Here is a 17,258-nt window from a genome sequence, read left to right as displayed (position 1 = left end):
TTTAAGGTCTCTCTCTTCCTATGTTTTATAGATTTTTAGAATAAAAGAGTATTTTTTTTTCTGTGTCTATTGAGGTGATTATGTATTTTTTTGGATATTTTGGTTTTATAATGTTGAATCATGCCTGCAACTCTGTTATAAATTCCATGTGTTCATAATAAATGATATTTTTTTCGGGTAAACTACTACAGTCTGTTTGACAGAATTTTTAAACAATTCTTTTGAGTCAATGTTCATTAATAATATTGGCTAATAGTATTTTTTCTGTATTTTATTAGGTTTAGGTATGAGGCCTATAATTGTCTCCTAAAGGATTCTTATTAGGTTCTTTCTCAATTTTTGAGAAAGATTTGTGAAGTACAAGTACTGTTCTTTTAACAGTTTGAACAAAATTCTTCTGAGAATTCATTAGGACCAAACATTTTTTTCCTTTGGTCCTTAACAACAAGATCTATTTCCTTTTTTGAGATAGGCCTGTTTAAAGGCTTGTGTTTGGTTTTCTATTAGTTTGGATAATTTGTATTTTTGAAGGTATTCTTCTATTTCTTTTATAACTTCAGTTTTGTTAGCATAGGACTACATAATTCTCATTATTCTTTTTATTTCATCTAGTTTTGCTGTGATTTCATCTTGATGGTTCACTACATTTTATTCTCCTTTTTAATCAGACTAGCTAACATTTTACCAATTAGCTTTAGTATTGTCATTTCTGTAGATTTTTTTTTTGTTTCTAATATATCTATTTCCCCTCTTAAAATAATCTGCTTTGTACTTAGTGTAGATTTGTTGTGTTTTTCTAATTTTTAAATACATACTCAGTTTATTAATTTTCTTTTTTTCTGTTTCATTAATATATGTGTAAGGATTTGATTTTTCCCCTGAGGATTGCTTTAGCTGCATGCCCGAGATTTTGGTATGTTGTTTGATCATTTTCAATTTTTATTTTTTTTTTACATGGTTATTGTTTCAATGATTTTTGATCCATTCATTATTTAGGGTTTCATTCACTGATTCATGACCCCTATACAAAGTTTGTCTCTTTTTTCTCTTTGTTATAAATGTAAAGTCCGGACTAGCTCCCTGGAGGCCTCGTGATTAGCCAGAATCAGGATAAGCAAAAGTCCTTGGTTTTCAGGGAGAGAAGTGAAGGAGGCGGACAAACTGCCAGGAGTTTTGCCAAAGATCTCTCCTCAATTCTAGAGTCCAGAATCTCCTCTCCTCAATTCTAGAGTCCAGAATCTCCCCCTTTCTCCTATTGATCCTGCAGCCAAGTAAGATTGGGCCTCTGTCACCCCACCCTCTAATCCTTATCTGTGATTATCTTGACACCAAACATTGAGCCAACATCTATGGTGAGAAGAGCCATTTATCCAAGCATATGCTAATAGAGTCAGCCATCCCTGACTTCTCAGGGAGGTGAGAATCCCAAAAAGGAGGTGATCACACCATCCCTGACTTCTCCGGAAAAGAGGTGAAAGCACTAAAAAGGAGATGATCACGCCCTCCCTGACTTCTCAGGAAGGGAAATGAAAAACACCAAAGGGAAGTGGGGAGTCAAGCCAGATACTGTTAGCAAGTTTCTGGATTGAAGGGTCTTACTAGAAACAGTTATACACAAACCCATCAGTGTGGGAGGTATTACACAAACACATAGCAATAAAGCACAGGCTATTAGTAATGACTCTCCCCACAGCCAGTGCAGGCTCACTATGTGTGTAACAAACATGAATTATACATGCAAGTAGTGATATAACAGACAGTATGAATCAACATGGTGTTGTAAAAAATTTCCTGAAGTCCTAGGAGGAGGGTATGTCAATAACAATCACACATATGCCTCCTTCAGCAGCCAAGAGATAGTCCAGAACCATTCATTCTATTGTCCATTACTTCATGTATTGGGGAAACCAATGATCCCCAGAAGTTTTTGAAGTCCTGCAACAGTCTTTTTATGTGTTAGGGAATCCAATGATTCCTGCAGATTTTGAAGTCTTAAAACAGTTTCATCATGTCTCAGAGAATCCAATGAATCCTGAGGGTTTTCAAGTCCTGTATCAGTCTCATTAATAATTTTTGATGTCCATGAGTCAGCTGCATAACTGCCTTGCTCTTTCAGTGGTGGGCACAGTCAGCAATGGAATGACTCATTTCAAGGGTCTGTTCTGTCTCTCTCCGATGGACAAGGCAAATATGGCTCGTTGGCACTCAGCTGATTCCTTCTCCATCTGTAGAGATACAAGCAGACACTCTCCCCCAAGCAGTTAATCTATCAGGTCCCTTCCATTCAACACTTTCTTTCCATCCTCCGCTTGCCTTTGACCAGATCTCTTATTTTTGTTTTTCTTCTTGGCTCTAATCAATTTTTCTGGTCTCAGAATTTCAGAGTTAGAATGGACTACAATGACTATCTATAGGGGGCTTTAACCTGGAGTCCATGAACTTCCCTTCCTCAATATTTTGATACCTGTATTAATTTTACATATTTATGTAGAAATAGCATTTTGAGATGAGGTCCATGGGCTTCATCAGAGTGTTAGAGGCATCTATCACACAAAAACATTTAAGAACCTATAAAAAGCAAATGCACCCATATCTACAAATACATTCATAGCAGTTCTCTATATAGTAGCTAAAAACTGGGAAATAAAAGTGTAGGAATGACTAAAAAATTATATGAATGTAATATTACTCTGCAATAGAAACAATGAAAAGTAAGGTTTCTGGAACAGAATTTGAATTCAGATTTTCCTGACTTCAAGTTCAATAGTACTGTATGTATGTTGTCCCATCCCCATGAGACTAAAGGGGACAAGAAAAGGTGAAAATATTTAAGAATTCAAACATTTCCAGGTGGCTAATATGGTCAACTACTTTGGAATTTAATGGGCAGCTAGAAGGTATAACAATTAAATTGCTAGATTTAATACTTATCCCTGAGTTTGAATTCTACCTTTGCTGTGACCCTGGGCAGGTCATTTACTTTTTTTCAGCATCAACTTTCTCATCTGGGAAATGGTGATGACAGCATCTACTTCAAAGAGTTTTGAGAATTAAAAAGATATATTGGTAAAGTGAATTGCAAACTCAGTGTACCATGTCACTGATATTAACTATTACTGTTATGGCCTGTGGTGGGAAACTAATGTTATAGCCTCTTTATAGAAGGCACTAAAATTGAAAGGTTTGGAGAGGGCTTCAAGTAAAAGGCAGAATTTTACTTAAGATATAAAGGAAACCAGGGAAATCAGGTGGAGCTAAGGAGGGAGAACATTCCAGGCATGGAGCACAGGTAAAGAAGGTACTCAGAGCTAAAAGATGGAGTATCTTGTTCATGAAATAACTAGGAGACTGGTGTCACATAGACTGGAAAGTATATAGTCCAGTCAGGTTGAAGAAAATTGTAAAGATAGGAGGGGGCTCAATTATGAAGAACTTTGAATATCAAAAGGCATTTTATATTTTTTCCTGGAGTTTTTTGAGTAGAGGGGTGACATACTAGACTTGAATTTTAGGAAAATTACTTGTGACTGAGAAGAGGATAAAATGAAGAGAAGAGAGACTTGAAGAAACAGACCCATCAGCAGTCCCATTAGCAGTGTATTACATAGGTCCAGATGTGATCCTGAGTGATGACTCTGTCAGATGAGAGTAGGAAGCATATTTGAGAGATGTTACAAGGGTGAAATTGATAGACTTTGGCAACAGTGTTAATGAGGAATCCAGGAGGATTCCTAGGTTGTTAATGTGAAGAGCAGAGAGGGTGTTGCCATCTGCTGCAATGGGGAATAGTTTATAGGGAAAGATAAGTTCAGTTTTGGACATATTGGGTTTAAATTCAGTTCAGGATGTCTGAAAGGCATTTGGAGAGATGTACAATTAATTGGAAGTCAATGGAGAGGTTGGGGCAGAATAGATAAGATGATCCAAGGAACACAGTCTGCTTCATAGTTTTGCAGAACTCAATTTATTCTTAAGACTTTGAAGATAAATGTGTTTATACTAAATAATTTCTCCTTAAGCTTTCTTCTTATAACAGCCTCATTTTAGTTATGCTTCTATAATTCCTGTACCTCCCATCCACAAAGATATTTTGAGTTATGATATAGATTCTAATCAAACCAGATGATTAGTAGGAAAAGCACTAGAATTTTAAAAGAGGTTGTACAGCATTTTTCAACCTTTTGTTGTTTAATTTATAAAGCAGTACTTAGTACTGATTAAATATTAAGCATGTAGCGCTTTAGCAGTATATGACAATGGTATATCTTAAAGAAGTTTATAGAAAGTTGGAAAATATATCAACAAGATAACTTTTGCCTGGATGCACAAGTAAATCCTCCTCACTTCCCTAGAATATTCCCCCTTCTTTAGAATACTCTGCCTCATCAGCTTAATTCTTGAAATCCTTAGATTATTTCGAGGCTCACCTCAAATGTTTCCTCTTTCAAGAGGTCTTTCCTCTTTCCTGTTCCACTCCACCAAATATCACTTTGTATGTTGTGTATCTTATTCATCTTTGTGCATAACCATTGTATCCTTTCATTAGTATGCAAATACTCAGGGACATTCATTTTTGTCCTTGTGTCTCTAGTCCCTGGCATATGATATGTATCCAGTCAGTAAGCTTTTATTTAATGTCTATTCTGTGGATTATGTTGTGCTAGGGGCTAAGACTACAAAGGAAAAAATGGCAATCTTGAAGGAGACAGCATGTTTATATAAATGTTTATGCATAAATTGTGTGTGTGTGTGTGTGTGTGTGTGTGTGTGTGTGTGTGTGTGTGTGGAATGTGTAGAAGGGAGTAACATGCAATAAGGCAGGAAAGGTAAGGAGGTTGTGAAGAGTTTTAAGTTGGCATTTGATCTGAGAGGCAATAGGAAGCTGCTGGAGTTTATTAAGCAAGAGAGTAATATGATAGAGATGGTAATTGAACCTGAGGAAGTTGAGGTCACCAAGAAAGTATGAAGAGAAGTTTATCCACATTTAAGGATTGCAATATGGATAAAGGTCCAGAAAATATTGGGAAAGGGAATGTTGAGAGAGGTAGAAAGAGAAACAGTAGTGTCCTCCCAAAAAAACCAGAGAGAAGAGACTCCAGAAGAAGGTGGTCAACCACTGTTACATGCTAAAGAAAAAAAAAATCAAGAAATATAGGCATTGGGAAAAGGCCTTCAGATTGGCAGTTAAAAGAAATCGTTAGAAATTTAGGAGGGATAGTTTTAATTGAGTTGAGAGTTAGATTACAAAGTGTCAAAAAGTGCCAGAGATGTGGTAAAGTGGAGGCAACAAAAGTAGCTAGTTTTTTTCTGAGCATTTGTGAAGGGAATGAGACAGGGTCTGTTTAGAAGAAGGGTTAATGTGAGAAGTTTAAGTGAGGGTTTTTTAAGTATAGAGGAGATACCATTTGTAGGCTGCAAGAAATTGAGCCAGTTGAATTCAACCAGAAAAATTGAAAATTGAGCATGGGAGATAATTTGGAAGCTTTGCCAAAGGAAATAGGAGTTAGAATAAAAAATACACAGAAAGAAATCGATCTTGGTGCTAAAAGGACTACTCTTAGTCAGAGACCAAAGAAGAATATCCCTTGGATGATGTTATTGAGCTTTGAGATAGGAGGAGAAAAGAGGAGAGGTAAGAGTGAATGGCCCTTTTTCTAAGAAGGGGAGGAGGGGGAGGAAGAGGAGGAGGAACATAAGGCTTGAGAAGAGAATAATAGGAACTATTGTGGGAAATGCAATAGAAAGTCAGAAGGGAATTTTAAAATTGCCTTGATCTAATGAGTAAACAGTTGAAATTAGCTAACGAATTTCTGATACACCTTTTTAGCACAGTTGTAGGATTTATTTTATTACTGTGTGATTAAGTTTGTAGGTAGATGTTTGTAGGTATGAATAATCAATCAACAATCCAGGTACAAGAGAGTAAGGGATTCCAAAGCAGAAGATAGTATAATATTTAACAGGTTAACTATAAAGAAGAGAGGAAACTGAAGCTAGAATGAGGATAATGCATGTTGAACGATGAAATTATACACACATGAAAAAGTATAATGAAAGGCAGTGTGTATATATTTAATGCTAAGTTTTATGAAGGATTAAGTTCTGTCTTCTGATCTTGTCTTTACAAGTGTACATCTGTAAAGTCTTGTCTCAATTTCTCCTAACATTTGTATTTTTTTCCTTCTGTCATCATCTTGCATTTATATATTTATATACATTTTGTTTTCCTCAGAATACAAATAATTAAATGTGTCAGCATATGATAAACTTTTCCATCTTTTTCCATCTTTAAAAACCTTTTAATAAAACTATTCTCCTTTTGCTATAGCCGCTTGTTTTATATAACTTGACTTTGAGTTTGAGATTTTTGACACTCATTCTTTAATTCTCCATCACAAAACCACACTTAGCACATTGGATATTAATTGTACCTTTAATAAACAGACCTCTCTTAAGACCTGATAAAATGCTTTGTTTATGGTAGCCATTAAAGATTTTGGAAGAGAGGCAGTAATATAATCAAATCACCTAAATTCACTTTTAAAAGTATTTATTGTGTTAACCATAATGTCAGACACTGGAGATAGATACAAAGAGAAAAATCAAGTTTAGCCTCATTGATTGTACTTAATGTCTTTTCAGTGGGTTTTAGTATCATCTCTATTTGGGAAGTTTCAAAATTCTGTAACAGTTTTGCTTCTCAATTTGTCAATATATTTATCAAAATTCATCATTTCCTTAATGAGGAAAAGACTTCCAGAATTTTTAAAAAATCACCAAGACATAATTTGGGGTGTTTTCAATCTAATGAAGATACTTAGATTTTATAGGTTCATTTATATATTTTTTCTGATAATACTGTGAATGAAAAAAGTGGATTTAATCAATGAAAATGACCTTTTCTCAGTCTTATCAGTTTTTGTGTTCTGTTTACTGGACTTCTCAGTATTCTTTCTGTTTGTAGAGGCTTATGTTGCGTTGGAATAGAATTAATAACAACCCCATCCAAGTGCCAGATCCCTCTATATGTATTTGTTTATTTTCTTAGAATTAAGCTTTTTTATATGACTGGTTTGCCTTGATGGTACTATTTGTTTTTATTTTTGTTTTATTTTGTTGCCGAGGCAGTTGGGGTTAAGTGACTTGCCCAGGGTCACACAGCCAGGAAGTGTTAAGTGTCTGAGGTCAGATTTGAACTCAGGTCTTACTGACTTCAGGGCTGGTGCTCTATCCAGTATACCAACTAGCTGACCCTGGTGCTATCTATCTATTGATTGATTGATTGATTGCAAATAAAAAGATTTAATTAAAATATATATATAGCTGACCCTGGTGCTATCTATCTATTTATTGATTGATTGATTGCAAATAAAAAGATTTAATTAAAATATATATATATATATATATATATATATATATTATATATATATATATAATATATATATATATATATATATATATATATATATATATAATTTTTAAAGTGACCCAACAGCACCACTTCCAAGGGAAGATAACTTTTTACAACCTCCAGATGCATGCAGAATTCATGGCCATCTATGTGTCAATAAAGTAGCAGGAAATTTTCACAGAACTGGGGGCAAGGCAATCCCACAGTTCCAGGGTCACGCACACTTGCAGCACTTAGCAGCTATGACTCCTACAACTTTTCCCATAGAACAGAATGGTTAACAAAGAAAAGGTGCTATTTATTTTAAAGCACATTTTCCATTGGACTTTGGTGGGACTAATCCTGTTTTATTATAGTCTTGAATAATTCTTAAAATATTTTACTTTCTTTCTCTAATAATAATTAAGAGCTATAACTTTTATATATTTCTTTGGAGTAATATTCATTCTTAAAAAACATTTAAAAACACAGTTCTCAATCCAGCTGATGGATAGTTGGGGAAACCAGCTTAGTCTAATTTCCTCTGCTCAGCATCTAGTGTTACAAGTCTGCCTACTTATTATCTGTAGCAGTACATATGACTACTACTAATGTCACACAATGAAACCATATTGAGGGGAGGGACATGTCTCCTCAGACTAGATTAGTCAGGGATGACTTAGTAAAAGATATGAGACTCCAACTAGATTTTAAGAGATGTATAGGATTTGGACAAGAAAGAGAAGAGCATTTTAGACTAGAAGAATAAAAGGAATGAAATCTATTTGATTGAAAGGTGTTTGAACACAATAACTGACATTAAGCTTTGTCTCTAAGACCTGATAAAATGCTTTGTTTATGGTAGGTTTTTTATAAACTTATGTTGAAATTAATTTAAGGCAAGGTTAGAATAAGAGGTTAGAATGAAGAGATCACTGACCTGTTCAAAGTAGAGAATATATGGATTGAGAATGGATAGAAGGCAGGCAGTGGAAAAATTAAAGAGTTTAAACAGATATGCTCAAAACAGTATGTGTATATTCTATCTGCTATTCCTTAATCCCATTAATTTCTAAACTTCCTGAAAAGTGGTTCCAAAATTAATTTCAGAAATTAACAACCACCTCCAAACTGCTAAATCTGGTCATCTTTTCTTAGTTCTCAGTCTCCTTGATCCTTCTAATCATTTTTGGTGCTACCAATCACTCTTCTTTGTTAGCCTCCTTTCATTGTTGTCAATGTTACATTTTTCTAACCTGTCTGTTTCTGACTGTTTCTTCTCAGTCTCCTTTGCTGAGGCCTCCCCTTCCCATCCCACTCCCCTTTCCTTTCCTAAGTTTGAGTGTCCCTAAAAGTTCAGTCCTGGATCTTGTTCTCTTATCAGCTCCTGTGGGTTGAGTTACCATCTTTACAGTGATGATTCCTAAAACTATAGCTAGTTCCTGAATTCCAGTCCAGTTTTGGAAACAGCATTCTAAATATTTCTACCTTGATGTGTACTGTAAGGATTTCAAACCTAATATGTGCAAAATGAACCAATTACTTTAACATAAATTTTTGTAATTTATTAACACCACCATCCTCCATGTGGTGTAGATTCATAATCTTAATAGTTTTAAAGTTCTTCCTTTTCTTTTCAATTCCTCTCTCTCCCATAAAAATCAATTGCCAAGTCTTTTTGATGCACATTTCTCTTGTGCTTTCCCTTCTTTCCATTAATATTGTGCTATCCTACTTAAAGTCCTCCATCATCTCATACCTGGATTAACTTCTTCCATATTCCACAGAGGTTCCAAAATTTTTTTCCTAAAGAATAAAGGTTTGACTGTGTCATTCCCCTGCTCTAAAATTCTCCATGGCCCCCTATTGCCTCTGATGGAACATTACTTCCACTTGGATTTTAATTCTCTGTTTCCATTCTTCCTTTCTTATGTCATATTATTCCCTTTCACATAACTTATGTTCCAGCCAAGTAAGACTGATGGCTGTGTTCTCTATATTCAGTCTGTCTCTTTGTATTTGCACAAGCCATGCTCTTGTGCCTGGAATTAATTTCTCATTTCTGATTATTGTAGAATTCTTTACTTCTGAATTTCTGAATTTTTTCAGGTATCATGCTCTCTATGAATTGTCTAGTTCTTTGTGATTTTCCTTCATATTTGCCTTGTGCTTACTACATTTAAAAGCTCCTTGGGAGAACATATTGTTTTTGTTTCCTCAACTCCTAAACCATAATGCTTAAATAATACTTTTTTTTTTTTTTAAGTTGAGGGAGGAGTCTGGACCAGTCTATGGAGTTTCTAGTGCTTGTTCTTTCAGTACCGATTTTTCTGTTCATTTGTAATTTAAGCTTAGAGTTGCCCAGGTCTGATTGCTTGTTACTACTGCACAGCTGGTTTGTCTGAGATAGGCCTTAAATCTAGATCTTCCTGACTCCACTCCTTGTTCCACTGTGCCATTTTGCTTTTTTGCTTTATATATAATCATGTTAATAAGTGTTTAAATTGAATTGAACATACTATTTTACTAAGAGAAGTTTTCATTATAAAATGTTATTCGGGAGAAATATAATTTATCTTTGGCCTGATTTTTGGCGAAAGATTTTTAAAAAATAGTTAATGCTTAATATTTAGTATTTAGTATTTTAGTCTTCCAAGCGAAATCTTTTTAAATAGGGGGAACATTTAACACTTTATCCCCAAGTTGTTTTGACAGGTATAGCCCTGCTATTGGCTAGAATTCTTTTATAAGTAGTAACAACATCTATTATATTAGCATGCATGCCTGAAGCATATTTCATTAATATTTGTTTACAAGTCACCAATAATAGGTGACTTAAATGACCATCTTAGATTTAACATGTCAAGGGATTTTAATCAGTTCACATATTTTGCTTGTGGAAATTTCTTTTTGTTGGTAAGAAAACAATACTGTATAAAAGAATACCTTTTATCCCCCCAGTATTAAAATATGTCCTGGGGAATTTCTTCAACATAAATGGTCTTTATTTTCTCTCCTCTTTTTTGCCCTCCTCCCCCCCCCCAAAAAAAAAAAAATGAATTCAGAGCTACTGATCTGACTCATCATCTCTAGAACAAATCACAAAGTAACAAGAGCTGATCTGGGAGGGGACTCCGAGGACATGTAATTCATCCTATAACAGAAGAATTTCCTTTACAACATATGGTCACATAACTTCTATTTGGAGGTCTTTACTTATGCTAATATCATGTCTCTCATCTCTTTGTCCCTAGTTTGGAAATTCTTGCTATTAATGAGACTTTTGTGTGGATCAGATACCATTTAGTGAAGCTTTTAGTCCTCAGACCTTTTCTCTTCCCTGGCCTGAATTCAGCATTATCTTCAATTTAAGAGTCTTGGAATTTGACTTGAAAATAATAGGAGAGTTTCTCTGGTCCAGTTCTTCTCATTTTATAGATTAGGGAAATGAGGTTCAGCAAGGTTACACAGTAATAGCAAAACTGAGACTAGGAGACATTTCCTACCTTCTTATCCCAGTCAACTTCATACCACATCATTTATCTAGATCTTTCCTTCCCAGCATCTTCTTTGCAAAGAATTTAAGCAATTCTAATTATTCTCTTCAAGCCATATAGCTATTTGTAGAAATGAGAATTGTATAGTAGACACTGAGAAATACCTCAGTAAATTACAGAGCAAAAGATAATTTGTGATAGTCAAGATATTGATGATGAGGCAGTTGCCCTATAATAATTGGATTAAAAATTAAGAAAAATGTCTTTCTTCAAGTCAAAATAATTTCTTCATCAGTATATATGCAAAACTACCAAGAGAACTGATCTGTGTTATTGAGTCATAAAAATAAATAAAACTTATTTTCAATTGAAAGAATGTATATTTTTGACAAAGAAGAGGTAAACTAATTCCCCTTCAAAAAACATAAAACGTGGCATTCTTTCTCTTCCTACTATTAACTCTCCAATTTTGTTTAGTGCTCCTTTCATCTTTAAAGTATCGGGGTTAAAATAAGTAGAAATAACTTTTATAGAGGGATACTGTAAACCTCTGAATGCTTTCAAAGGGTATGTTGTCAAAAGATTCAATAAAGTCTGTTTATTAGATGTGATTAAGCACAATATTACCATATGTGGTTGTTTTTAATACTAACAAGCCCTAAGTATTTTGTTAATAGAGGACTTCTTGTTTCTGTAATTTATATTTGTACATCAATTTATAAAATTCTTGATTCTTTTTTCCTAATATGTGAAATAATTGATACATCAGAGCTTTTTGGTTCTTATTTCGATTTCATGAAAAATATAATCATATTCAACATCATTTAAATTCTTTTATCTGTAATTTGGCTAAAAATAACTACAATTTGTTGTATTAAATATATTGGGTAGAGCCTAAATCTTTTGCACATAGGTCTGTAATCAAACATAAAAGCATGTGGTTTGAAATGCCACCTTGTCCCCAGCACTTTGATGATTACCATAAAAGGTAAGTTTAAAGATAAATCTGAAAGGATTTTTGTTTGTTTTGTTTTTTTAAGGAGTGACTAAAATAGAAGGGTTGTAACACTAACCCAGTAGAAGAGGTCAGAGGATTATAGGTGATCCCTTTTGTGTGTATGTCTGGGAGTTCTTGGCAAAATACTGACGTAGTTTGCTGTTTTCTTCTCTAACTCATTTTATAGATGAGGAACAAAGACAACTAGTTAAGTGACTTGCCTATAATCACACACTAATACAAGTGTCTGAGGCCAGATTTGAACTCATGAAAATGTGTCTTTCTGATTCCAAGCCCTCCTCTTTGTTCTGTGCCACTTAGCTATCCTATATAGGTAATTAGTATTGTCTTAAAATAAACTTCTGTCTTCATTCTTAAATTTTGCATTGCTATTGTTGTTCAGTCATTTCTTCTGTCCTACCTGACCTTTATTTACTTTTTTTCATTTTCTTCTAAGTTTTACAGAAATTAAACTCAGTGGGAGGTTGAAGAAGACTAATGCTTTAAAAAAAAAATAACGATATATTTTTATTATAAGTCCCCTAGAGTAGCAGGGAAAGTGCACTGGCCTGAATCTGATGACTAGGTCGGCCAAAATGAGCTTTGTTAGCTGTCAGCCAGGGCCTCATTTCTATCTCTCTCTTAGGAGGAAATTGGACTAGATTTTAAGACTGTTTGACTCTTCCTATCCCAGAATATTCGGTGAAGTCTTTTGTTTAGAGAAATAAATATTCTTCTAGCAGATCTTTGTTAAAGGAAACAAAGATTTAGATAATCTCAGTGGGAATAGGTTTAATTCTTATATACTTTTGGGTTGTAATATTATTTTACAGTAGTGCAGAATACAATCCATCTTCCTTTAACTTTTGAATCCATTTTGTAGGGTGTGAGGTGAAACCATACTGTTTAGTTTTATACTTCTTTTATTATTGATTTCCTCATGTAGCTATGAATACTTTGCAGTTCTTTTGAAAAATTCATATTTTTTAAACATTTATTGCTTGGACAATAATATTCATATGTATATGTATTTTTCTGTGTGTGTGTATATGTACATACACACACCTATTTTCATATATATATAAATGTATTGTGGATACCAAATTTTTATCAGAGAAATTTGATACAAAGATTTTTTTCTCATTCAGCCACCCACTTCCCTAAGACCTAATGCTGTCTGCCCAAAAACTTTTTAGTTTCATTTAATCAGTTATCTACTTTAACATTTTTAACTGCCTCTGTTTTTTGGTAAAGAGTACGTCTATTATCCCTAGCTGTGAGAGGTACATTATTTCTTTTATTTTAGTTTTGATCATTAATAATAAAGTTGCCTGTCCTTTTAGAATTCATTGTGGAAATAGGAAATTTTTCTACACATAACTTAAATTTTTCATTCTATCAAACACTGGATTATTAGATCATATTGTTTCTGAAGCTCTCTCATCTAGGCCATTTTATAGATTTATCTATTTTTAAAAGCAATGACTTTGATGACTGCCAATTTATAATATACTTTGATGTGTGTTCTTTTCCCTTCATCCTTCTTTTCATCATTTCTTGATACTCTAGATACTTTGTTTTCCTAAATGAATTTTGTTATTATTTGATCAAGCTATGTTAATTTGATTGGTATATCAGTAAGAATAAACAGTAATTTTATGGTGTTGTTGTTTTTATTATATTGGTCTAATCCCATATTTCTTTAGTTATTTAAATTGTTATTTTATTTTTTTAAGTAGTGTTTTGAATCAAATTTATAAATATGTCTTTTCAGTTGATTAGGAGCTTGAGCCACAAATATTCTATACATTTTGTGATTATTCAGAATGGGACTTCCCTTTCGATTATTGCTTCTTGTGTTTTGTTAGTAATATTAAGAAATGCTATTAATTTTGGAGGATTTTGTAGCTTCCAGCTCTACTGAAGTTATTGTCTCAGTAGTATTTTCAATGATTTCCTGGGATTTTCCAAGTAAACCATTATATCATCAGCAAACTAGGATACTTTTATTTCCTTTTTACTTATCTTTATTCCTTCAATTCCCCCCCCCTCCCCCTTTCATTGCTATTGCTAGCACTTCCATTAACATATTGTATTTATTGGAAAAGATTCTAGTATATCCCCATTGCATTTTATGTTTGCTTTTAGTTTTAGATACTTTAAAAAAAAAAAAAATCCCTCTGTGCCAAACGTCTTTTTCTAGCATCTATTGAGATGATCTGGTTTGGGATGTTTGAGGTTTTAATATGGAACCATCTTTCCATTTCTGGTATAAAGCCTGTTTGATCATTTGACTTTATCAAATGCTCTAATCTGTTTGATAGGATTTTGTTTAAAAATTTTGAGTCACTGTTCCTTTATGTGCTGGCTTACAGTTTTCTTTCCTTGTTTTTATCATTCCCTGGTTTGTATACATAGCTATATTTTTATTTCATTAAAAATTCTGGTTAAAAGTTCTTTCTCATTTTTCGAGAGCAGTTTGTGAAGTTTAGCCATTACCTGTAATCTAAAAATTTGATAGAATTCTTTTGTGACCCCAACAGGACTCCAGGTTTGTTTGTTTTTTCTTAATTATTTTTTGACTAGATCTTTTTCTGAGATTGTCTAAAATCTATTATCTAGTATTCTGGATGGTTTGGGTATTTTGTATTTTTGAAGGTTTTTAAAATTTATTTTGTGTTCTCAATTTTCTAAGCATATATTATGTTCCAATTATTTTTTATTCTGGTATTTCTGTGATCATCTTGCTCATGTCCTATTTCATTGTATATATAGCTTTTTAAAAAACCAGAATAGCTAAGGATTTAGCTATTTAATAGTCTGAGAATCATCAGTATTTAATGTTATCATTTCTATGGGGTTTTGTATTCGATTTTTCTATTATCCTTCTAATTTTTAATGTGTCCTCTTTTGTGCTTATTTTAAGTTTTTCTTAATTTGCTTCTTTTAATTTTCAAAAGTGCATATTCAGTTCATTTATGTCTTTTTTTCTATTTCTGTTATTGAATATATGTGATCCCTCCCCCTTTAGCTAATTTAGCTACATTTCCAGAAATTTTGGCATGTTATATATTATCATTTTCTTTTACATAATTATAAATTGTTTCTGTGACCTATTCTTTAAAACACTAGTTATTTAAGATTTCATTGTTAAATCTCTATTTGACTCTGTACCCTTTATTGGTAGCTAAACCAATTTCTTTTTTTAATCGCATTTTCGTGTATGTAAAGAATTTTTTGTTTACCGTATTTCTGAGACCTGGTCACATGGTTGTTTTTGTGAAAGTTTCATGTGGTAGAGAGAAATACATCTCTTTATTTATTTGCTGTCTTTTTAGAAAGTGTCATAAGTTTTTTAACTAGTTATTTTCAGAAATTTGTTCAATCTATAGTTTCCGTTTTGCTTATCTTTTGCTCGATTTAATCCAAAACTGATAGATATTGACGTTTCCTGGGATTGTTATGTTACTCTTTATGTCTCCCTGAAGCTTTGATGTTTTTCTTAATGAATTTGGGTGCTAAGGCATTTGAAGCTTATAATTTTATTACTGATACTGGTTTGTCTGATATTTCAGGGTAATAACAGTTTGCTTGTGTTTTTTTTTTTTTTTTTTTTTGGTGTTGTTGTTGTTGTTGCATGATTACAACTTCTGCTTTTTTGAATTCACTTGATGCATAGTAAATTTTTTTCCATCAATTTTATTTTGTGTATGTGCCTTTAAAAAATGTTTCTTATAAATAACAGATTGTGACATTTTGATATCTAATCTGTCTTTTTTTGTTTGTTTTATTATTAGATTGTTTAACCCATTTACATTTACAGTTATAAAAGTTAGGTTTATATTTTATTCCATATCTAAAATTGGAGCTTAAGTTATTTTTCCTCTTCTTCTGCTGCAAACATAATATTATGTTCTCTTAGTTACTTTACTTTAATCCCTTTTCCCCCCACTGACTCCCTTTTTCTCACTCTTGATCCTGTCTTTTCATTTTTCTTTCCCTTTAGGGTTTTGTTGATTAATTTCTCTTCATGCTTTCATATGGTTAAATATTTCTATCCCCTTTTCTCCCCTTAGTTATTCAAACAGATTTTCTTTTCCTCTATTCTCTTCAGTTTATCCTGCTTATTTTTTTTTTCATTTTTTAACCGCTTTTGAAAAATGATTTCTTTCTCTCCATTATTGGTTTTCTCTTTTTACGCTAAACCCTCATTCTCTGACTTATGTCTCCTATAATCATCTGTCCTCTTTTTTTTCCTCTCTATCAAGGCTTCCAAAGTATTAATTCTAGGCTTTGCCATCTAGGTACTTTTTTCCACTGCCTTATAGAGTTATTCTATAAATTTTGCTTTTTGATCTCCAAAAAAGAAAAAAGCCAAATTATTGCAAATATCTGAGAGGATGCTGCATCATGTTAAAGAACCTCCCCTTCAACCCCCATCCATGTTTTTTCTTGTTGACCTCCCTCCTTCCCCCCCCTCCCTTTTTTTTTTTTTTAAACATTTATCTGGACCTGCCTGGGTTCATTCTTTCTCTTCCTGATGCCAGTTTCTCTCTTCAATTTCCCTTCTCTCTGGGGGAGACTTTTCATGGAACAATACCTTTAGTCCTCATAAAGTGTAATGTTCTCATTTACCTTCACCTGAAAGAGCATTCATCAGTTGAACCTTCTCCCTTCTCTAAAGAAAGACCTTTTTCTTTTCCTCCCCTTTCAAGCTTTCTCCCCTTTTTCTTCCCCTATAAGCTGTTCTCTAAGACCAAAAGGTCACTTTCCCTCTTTGATAGCCCTTAACTTGACTCCAGTGAATAATTTACTCCTGCATTTTTTCTGCTCCTTAGTTCTTTGGCCAAGCATTAACAGTCCAGAACTGCCTTCCATTAGCCCCCCAGCATTGGTGTTTCTGGAGTATACTTCCTATCAGATTTTTGCTACTGAAAGGCTGTGACTAAATTGGCTATTGAGGCCCAAGAAAACTTCTGCAGCCTGAAACCTAGGTCTTGATGGTACTGGACTGAGGAAGGTAGGACCAGGATAGAGTGATGGGCTTTGATATAAGCCTTTATACTATAGTCTTTGGGTCTGTTAGTGCAGCCTCACTCCTGGTAATGGGGGAGGGATAGTGGATGAATTGGTCAGGGAACATAATTTACTAGGTTGAGTTTTTTTGTTTTTTTTAACCTTGTTTTCAATTCTTGTCATCCTAGACCAAGGAAACAATGAAAGTTGCTTTATCTTTGGCACATAATTTCTGTGTTTGTTGTGGGGAAGAATATTGAGAAATAATGGGGAATCAGAAAAAAAATTTTTCTAGTCTTCCATCTTGTTGCTCCATGACTTGGAAGTGCTTTACTATTTCTTAATATTTTTGCAGCAA

The 17,258-nt window shown here is 33.5% G+C and overlaps 1 protein-coding gene across 3 annotated transcripts in view; it reads left to right on the top strand.

The window, feature by feature from the left end:
• Window positions 1-17,258, top strand: part of PPP3R1 (protein phosphatase 3 regulatory subunit B, alpha) — a 100,287-nt gene that overhangs the window by 36,371 nt on the left and 46,658 nt on the right. The gene's annotated exons all lie outside the window — the stretch shown is intronic.

Source organism: Antechinus flavipes, chromosome 2 (genome assembly GCF_016432865.1).
Source record: "Antechinus flavipes isolate AdamAnt ecotype Samford, QLD, Australia chromosome 2, AdamAnt_v2, whole genome shotgun sequence".
NCBI classification, from domain to species: Eukaryota; Metazoa; Chordata; class Mammalia; order Dasyuromorphia; family Dasyuridae; genus Antechinus; species Antechinus flavipes.
The sequence above is the reverse complement of the archived record's forward strand: the minus strand, read 5'-3'. Positions and strand labels throughout refer to the sequence as shown.